Source organism: Saccostrea cucullata, unplaced genomic scaffold, assembly GCF_032062105.1.
Source record: "Saccostrea cucullata isolate Sc308-1 unplaced genomic scaffold, CSIRO_AGI_Scuc_v1 ctg450, whole genome shotgun sequence".
Taxonomy (NCBI): Eukaryota; Metazoa; Mollusca; class Bivalvia; order Ostreida; family Ostreidae; genus Saccostrea; species Saccostrea cuccullata.
The window spans coordinates 1-9,348 of NW_026924387.1; the positions used below are offsets into that span (position 1 = coordinate 1).

Sequence of the window (9,348 nt, forward strand, 5' to 3'; positions counted from 1 at the left end):
TATAAACCGTTCAATTTTGCTACACCCAATTGCACACTCGAAACTCGTGGCCAACATGTATTACTCCTTTCGAGATTTTTTGCGTTTATTTCTTGTTTTTATGTGCATTTTCTGTTTTTAAATAATGTATTGAGCGGTACTTTTGTCTTGTTTTGGAAAAAATACGTAAAATTTAATAATTTCATCAAGATTGAGTAGCACGCGGTGAAAGGTGTACATCTACACTAGTTGGATCTCTACAGTAAAATACATTGAACTGATAAGCGATCTGCTCCTTATATACGAGTTGTAGGGAGAGCGTTGAACAACTGGAAATATGGTCGACTATGCCTATTTACGAGTAGTGTTCAGCTTTAAGGATGTTTCATCTTACCTTAGTCCAGTTATTTTCAAACTCTTCTTTTCTAGCAATCCCATCGACTGAAAAATACATGGCATACATTAACTCATTTCAAGATTCTAGCTTCAAAGACTGTTCTGTTTCACTTAAAGTATCTGTCTGAATTAGGTGGTATAAATGAACTTACAGGTGTTTCATAAACACTGAGTGTATCTGGAGTAATTCTTCCAAAGTAGGTACCATCATGATTCCACCTGAGTGAATCAACAAATTATTGCTATAAAGTCATCTTATTTATAAAATACTCTTCAAGTAATATTTCTTCACTTTTTTAAACATTTAGAAGCTGTATTTATTCAGTAATGCAAGTATGTTTAGTGTATTTGGTAATTTATGGCAAATAAATGACTGAAAAGCTGATAGCTGACAAGTATACTGACTTGAGTATAGGCCAGGTGGACTGTGTCTCACAATGAAATCCTCTCTTCTTCATGCCTGTCCTGATGTCCCAGATGATGATCTGCTGCTGATCCTCCTGACTGGACAGAATCGGGCTGAAGGTCACCATGTAGCGCTCACACGGAGAGAAGTCAATAAGCTGGACCCCGGGGTGACTGAACCTCATAATCTGTTCAAACTTCTCCCCTCCCCACAGGGCTATACCCTTAGCATGAAATGTGGCCAGGTAGGTACCTTGTGGTGACCAGCGAATGTAGGTCTCTGTCCATCTCTACAAATTAATCACATTTTGAATTATTCAAAAGGTTCCCAATTAAATAGTATGGAAATATGTACCCCATGACTGATATATTATCATTTTAAGTTTTTAACCGATTCCTTACTTTTATAAGATAACAACTACAGTAAAACTCGTTTATTACGAACACGGATATAGCGAAGTTTTACCCTATAAATAAATACAAGAGATTAACCCTTGTCCTGCCAGGGACAAAATTGCCCTAACAAATCTCTGTCCACGAAAATTTTATGGTTCAATTTTTTATACGAACTCTGATATAATGAATTTACGGATATAGCGAACTAATTTTGAGTCCTGTTGAGGTAAAACAAATAAAAAAATTAAATTCACATCTTTTATAACAAACTTTTAAAGATCACAAAATTTGATAAATTGAACTGATCTTTCTTTTCTGATTATTTTCTTTAAGCATTTGTATATAAAATTAAATTCATAATAAAACCTTTGTTGTCGAAGATATGTTTTGTAATATTTGCTTCCCTAACATATTTGGTAGTAATACTTGAAGGAAATTTACTAATTTGTTAATTGCACATCTCTGATACTTGTGGTTCGAAATTTGCTATATATGGTTATACTAATTCGCTATACAGATATAACGAATTACGGATATAGCGAATTAAATTCATAGGTCCCCATGATTCGCTATAACCGAGTTTTACTGTATATGACTTAATGTGTGAATTAGAGTAAAAGAAACATTTTTTTAATTTTTATCTCTAAGCATAATTTTTTTTTATAATAAGTTTAATTAACAAATTTTAACAATCAACCCAGCTTTAATTAAAATGAAAAACATACTGCTCTTTCTTCCACGCGTCCTCGAAAAAGTTATTGCTTCCACGCACAGGTCAAATCCCTGGTAGTGTTTCTAAATATAGCTGTTCTCTCTCCTCCATCATAAATAACACTAAACTGATCAAAACAATCAGGATCTTGAAGGAAGTAACGTAGGTTACCCTATAAATAAATACAAGAGATAAAGACAGGGGACAAATGAAAGATATACACTTTCCTGACACTTTACTCTATATAATTCCCTGACCCAATCAAAATCAACAAAAATTTCTGAAACACAGCTTAAACTTTTTTTCTTCTAAAATTCACAACAGACTTACAACATCGTGATAAGCTTTGGCTTTTGGTGCCTCCCATTGTTCAGGAATCTTCTCAAACCTGAAGGAATTCCAAAAAAAAAAATAAGCCAACTGGCACTATGAACCATCTTTAATAATGGTCAGCAATAATTTTCTCTCAAAGAATCATACTGGCACAAATATCTTACTTGTCAAAGTCAGAGAAGAGGTTGACTTGTAGTGTATGCTGTTTGTCCAGCTTGTATCCATTTGCCATCTTCACAGCTTCCATGGCATGATTGGGTGAACTGTACTCCAGAAATACAAACCTATAAACAAAGTACTTTAGTATGAAAGTTCTGCAAGTTGTGTTAAATATGCTTTCAATTTTCTGTTCCTTAAAGAAACATTTTTTTTTAAATTATAAGGATTTTAATATAGTATTCAAATCACAATTTCATATTCATACATTCTGTATAAAATTCTTTTAAAATCAAGATATTGTCCATCTCTCAAGAAGTCATTTTTAAAAACTATTTAGTGAATTCACAAAATAATTTTTTTTTAAAGTTTGGATAAATAAGGTTTCAAAAGCAAACATAAAAAATATACCCTTTTGTTTTATCACCAGCAGATGGGAAGAATTCCCTGGTGATTTTGCCAAATTTTTCAAAGATCTTTCTGATGACATTTTTGAGTTTTTCCTGCCTGTCTGGTCCAACTTGAGGAACATTATCCACCATAATAATGTTGTCAATGCCATCCGATTCTTTAGGTTTGGTCTTCAGTAGGTCTCCTAGCAACTCTGATAATAAAAACATGATATTGTAGGTATCATTCAAAGCCTAGTTTTGTAGTTATATGTTACAATCAACAAAGATGATATCAGACTTAATCCAGTATACCCCTTTTTACTGGAATCAAAATTCATCTGAAGTAAAATGGGTTTACAAATTTCCATAACAAAAGCTAAAAAAAAAATGAGAGTCAAGAAAAAATGTACTATAATGTGTTAGAGAACATATCACCACTGTAACTTTCTTACAGCTCAGAAAAAATAGAACTAGGATGACAAGATTCTACTTTCTTTGGTGTATTTGAGGCAGTTTTACTTATTAAAAGATAAGTTTTTAAAAATTCATTTGGGCTTTAATTTCAGGTTTCCCCTAAGGTGATGACTAATCTCAGTGAGATTTGAGTGCTTCAAATACTTAGTTCTACTATCATTTGGCATAAAAAGAAACAAAATGTCAAAATGATGATCTTGAATCCTTGACTGGAGCTCTTGGAAGTTGGAAGTTTACACAAATATGTTGAAATTATGAAAAATAACAACTTGATTTTGGGTTGCCTTTAAAAATAAAGGTAGGAAATGAAATTATGACGAAAATTAAGGGAGTTAAAAGGATGTCCAAAAGGGTAAGTTGAATCTGACAGACTGAGAGAATTTAATTCAAGCCATCTTGATTGTAACAAATGGTCAAAGTTCAGGCAGTTTGTGAATCACTCTGAGTGGCACTAGCCTGACCTTTGAAAAAGACAAAGTCAAATTTTTTTCTTCAAATTTGTCTAAACAAGTCTAAAATTTAAAAATGCAGACAAATGCAGACAAAAAAGCTAAAGTTATGCGAAAAAGGTCAAAAGTCAAAGAGTCGGAGGGCAATGTGAGGTTAGGAGATGACGTGACAAAGGAAAACAGCGAACTCATTGCAAAACTAATGGAATACACGGAGATTAAATCAGTTTGGTACTTCAATGGCTTCGTGTATTCCAGTGTGGGTGAAAAACGAATGAAATTCGACATTCTGGACGATATCGACTACAAATTAAACCAGAAGTCTCTGTCGAGACTGAAGCTCTACTGGTTTGTACTTATAGCAAAGGAAGAGAAAAGTACTTAAGCAGTTGGAAATTGAAACTTTTCAACAGCAATAAATAGAATAATGATCCTTGATTAAGTCTCTTTATGTTCTTAGTGCAGTCTACTTGCATGCCACATTTATATTATAATCAAACTAAAATTGTATTTGGAGTAGCATTTTGAAAGAATTTCAGGGAAATTTCTATTTTTAGTAACCACGGCAACACCGTTCATCGAAATCAAAAACCGATACACAGAATTGTGTATCTTAGTGTAGTCTACTTGTGTGTCAAGTTATATTGAAATCAGACTAAAACTGTAGGAGGAGTAGCATTTTGAAATAATTTCACAGAAATTTCTATTTTTAATAACCACGGCAACACCGTTCAACGAAATCAAAAACCGATACACATAACTGTGTATCTTAGTGTAGTCTACTTGTGTGCCAAGTTATATTGAAATCAGACTAAAACTGTAGGAGGAGTAGCATTTTGAAAGAATTTCACAGAAATTTCTATTTTTAGTAACCACGGCAACACCGTTCAACGAAATCAAAAACCGATACACAAAATTGTGTATCTTAGTGTAGTCTACTTGTGTGCCAAGTTATATTGAAATCAGACTAAAACTGTAGGAGGAGTAGCATTTTGAAAGAATTTCACAGAAATTTCTATTTTTAGTAACCACGGCAACACCGTTCAACGAAATCAAAAACCGATACACATAACTGTGTATCTTAGTGTAGTCTACTTGTGTGCCAAGTTATATTGAAATCAGGCTAAAACTGTAGGAGGAGTAGCATTTTGAAAGAATTTCACAGAAATTTCTATTTTTAGTAACCACGGCAACACCGTTCAACGAAATCAAAAACCGATACACAGAATTGTGTATCTTAGTGTAGTCTACTTGTGTGTCAAGTTATATTGAAATCAGACTAAAACTGTAGGAGGAGTAGCATTTTGAAAGAATTTCACAGAAATTTCTATTTTTAGTAACCACGGCAACACCGTTCATCGAAATCAAAAACCGATACACAGAATTATGTATCTTAGTGTAGTCTACTTGTGTGCCAAGTTATATTGAAATCAGACCAAAACTGTAGGAGGAGTAGCATTTTGAAAAATTGTTTACAGACAGACAGATGGACAGACAGACAGACAGACAGACAGACAGACGGACGGACGACGGACGCATTACTATCGCATAAGCTCTTCTGGTCTCTGACCAGTAGAGCTAAAAACCGGAATTCTAAGGACTAACTGCTATGGGCTCCGCTTTTATTACGCCCTTCCTACTTCCGATTTTGACCGTATAAAGAAGAAGGACATGCCAAATGATGCTACTCAAGCCACTTGACTTTTGAAAGTAAACTTTTACTTGTACACAGTTACTCTATTTTCATTTGTCATATATATGTTTGTGTTATTCTATCCTTTCTCTTCTTCTTCCTCTCTCTCCTCTTTTCTTTGTTCTGCTGCTCGGTCCGAAATCCCTTTGGGTGTCATTTATTTACATATATGTCTATTTCTATACAAATATCCTATGGTTAAAATAATTTCAGTCAATTGTCAAGGTCTTGGTGATATTGCAAAGCGCAGAGATGTTTTTAATTACCTCAAGTCTTTAAAGTGTAATATATATTGTTTGCAAGACACTCATTTCTCATCGGAAATGGAAAATGATATATGTTTTGGAAATATATTGGGCATTTTGTTGTAAGATCTATTAACTATGGTTACAGGAATGATATTATGTCTATTACGCAAAGACATGGAGTTATAACTTTATTACCTAAGGGCGACAAGCCAAGACATTTCATTAAAAACTGGCGTCCTATTACATTGCTAAACACTGTATACAAAATAGCATCTGGCTCCATTGCAAACAGATTTAAGAAATATTTAGATAAAATAATCAACCCTGACCAAACTGGCTTTATCTCCAACAGATATATTGGAGAAAACATAAGATTGATATATGATGTAATGCACTTTACAGAAGAAGATATTCCAGGACTTTTATTATTAATCGATTTTGAAAAAGCTTTTGATTCTCTTTCCTGGAACTTCATACAAAAAACTTTGCACTTTTTTAATTTTGGCCCTTCCATTAGAAAATGGGTCACTCTTTTCTACACTGACATTAAAGCTACAGTTAATCAAGGAGGTAACTTTTCTGATGTAATTAAAATTCAAAGGGGATGCAGACAAGGAGACCCTTTGTCTCCATATATTTTTCTGATATGCGCTGAGATTTTAGCTATACAAATTAGGAAAAATAAAAAAATAAAAGGTATCACCATTGGAAATGTAGAAAAAAAGATATCTCAACTGGTGGATGATACTTCCCTTATTCTTGACGGAAGTGAGGAGTCTTTTTAGAAACACTGAATACCTTGAACACTTTTTCGAATATGTCTGGACTATGTATTAATTACTCAAAAACACACACTGTCTGGATTGGATCAAAAAAATACAGTGATGAGGTTTTAATCCCAAATTACCAGCTTAATTGGGGAACAACTAGATTTACTTTGTTAGGAATAAATTTTGATGTTGACTTGGAAAAAGTGCCTGAAATAAATTACCAACCAAAGCTAGTACAAATAAAATCCATTCTTAGTCAATGGGGAAAAAGGTTTTTAACACCAATAGGAAAAATTACTGTTATAAAGACTTTGGCTTTACCAATATTAAATCATTTACTTATGTCAATCCCAAATCCATCTAATGTTTATTGTAAAGAATTGGAAAAACTTTTTTCTCATTCTCATGGAATAACTCAACACATAGAGTTAAGAAAGATGTTATTGTTAAAAGCTACGAAGATGGAGGACTGAAAATGATAAATTTATATTCTTTCATTACTTCATTGAAATTATTTTGGATTAGACATCTGGTTTATACTAATAAAGGGTGGGAAAATTTCATAAAGAATATGAACATGTATAAATTTACATCCTGTGGAATTGAATACATCACTCAACTTATAAAAAACTTAAAAAATAAATTCTGGATTGATGTGTTCAAGTCCTGGATTGATTTGAATAAAATTTGTAGTAATTCTGAGGTAAATGTGGACTGTCCATTGTTTTATAACCCTAATATCCATATTGGAGGGAAAACCTTTTATAGTAAAAAACTTTTTGACAATAATATTAGATATATCAATGATATCATTGGAGTAGATGGTACCTTTTATAGCTTTGAATGTTTCTGCAATATTTATCCAGATGTAAAGATTAATTTTTTAGAATATTCTAGTTTAATCCATGCAGTTAAAGCTTGGATAAAGAGGAGTAATTTTCAGAAAAATTTACAAAAATCAGAAAATCCTCTTATTACATCTAATTGTTATCTGGTATCAAAATGTAAAAAATCAAAAAATTTCTATGAAATATTACATCAAAACTCTTCTGTGTCAGCTGGTTTTAAGAAATGGATTGAATTATTTGAATTAGATAACAAGGAATCCAAAATAATCCATAAATTACCTTTTAAAATTACAAAAAACTGTAAACTCCAGTGGTTTCAGTACAGAATTCTAAATAAAATATTGGCAACTAATTCATTTTTATTCAAAATCAGAAAGGTAGATTCTAAGCAGTGTAATTTTTGTCAAAGAGAAGTAGAGACAATTGAACATATCCTATGGGAATGTGATTTTGTACAACTATTCCTTGAAAATTTTGAATATCATCTTCAACAGAGAAATCTCCAGTTGCCCATAACCAAAAAGAATTTTATTTTAGGCATTAAAGGAAAAAATAATGAAATAGCGAATATTATAGTTTTATGGCTAAAATATTATATTTATACTTCTAGATGTACCGAAAAACCTCTAAATGTGCACTCTGCAATATCACACTTAAATCAATTTTACCAAACACAAAAATATATATCATATAAAAATGATGAAAAAGAAAAATTTGATACTCAGGGGAACAGGTGGAACCAACTCTTCTTCTAGCTCTCTCTACTCTCACTCTCTTCCCGCTCGCCCTCCCTCCCCCTATCTCTCTCTTTCTCTCTCTCTCTCTCTTTCTCATATAAGTAAAAATACACAATTATGTAACAATAACTAATTATGAATATTCTGTATGAAATGAATTGTGTTTAAAAAAATAAAATAAAAAAAAAAAAAAGTCTAACCGAGATTTCCCAAATAGGAGCTGACAACAGGACAAGTGGTTGATCAAGTTTCACTTTCTCACCCTTAAAATTCATTTGCCCAGGCATTGGCCAATGGTTTTTGTCAGCCCCTGCCCCAAGCACTCATTCCATTTAACAAGACAGAAATATGTGTTTGGACAATAGTTCATTCAAGTACCAACCGGCAGGGTTTTTCCAGTCAGCACCAAGAGTAATGTACTAAATGGATTTGGCTTACAAAGAGAAATTACTTTGGTTTTTTTTCTTTTTAATGTATTATCATGTATACCCTGATTTTAGCTGTATCAGTCACATTCAAACGCCTTATTTTGTACATGTGACTTTGATTTTCTCATTTCACGTGTTTGCCAACAATACATGGTACAACAGCCCATATTGATGAACAATAATGTAGCAAACTCATTTGCACCTTCATCTGAGATGTCATCAACATATCCCTCTGGATCACTGAAGTCTGGTTCCTCCATCTCGTCTCCGTTTACACTCCCTTGAGACTGGGATTCCGATTTTCTTTGCCTTCTCTGCTCGTGTTCCGAGCCCCTGTCAGCCGCCATCTTGAAATCCTCGTGCACTTTGCCGGTTCTTTTGACGCATGCGCGAAAATAATATTAGCTCGTACCACAGTCACCTTTTTTCTTCAATTTTATTTTTTCAGACAGTTTAATTAAATCAATTGTGAACAAAAAAATTAATTAATAAATGGACTCGCACTATTTTCTTAAGATATCGACATAATAAATATGACCTTACAGATTTTATCTTTATTTTAAGTTTCACATTCATGCCATTGAAATGACAAAAAGTTGTATATATTTATGTATGATAAATAGTTGAAAGAAAAGCAGAATTTTGAACACTGTGGAGTCACAATTTCTTAATATTCTAGAAACTTTATATTTGCATCATTTATAACCAAAAATTGGTCAAAAAATAAACACCAGTCTATCAATCCAGGATCTTCTCTATTTTCAACCGCAGGATAAGTGCTATTCTGTCACAGAAACTTAATTGACGTTTTACATTTTTCTTTAAATTAACAAAAAAAAAACATCATGTAATATAATAGTGCATCATTATATCGTATGGATTATTTTATTATGAAAACAATGTTGTAAACGGCGAGTCGTGATTTTCCTTCA

At 32.6% G+C, this 9,348-nt stretch overlaps 1 pseudogene; it reads right to left on the reverse strand.

Annotated features, from left to right (window-relative positions):
- Nucleotides 1–373: 373 nt before the first annotated feature.
- LOC134266319 (eukaryotic translation initiation factor 3 subunit B-like) lies at nucleotides 374–8,803 on the reverse strand (annotated as a pseudogene).
- Nucleotides 8,804–9,348: the final 545 nt, after the last annotated feature.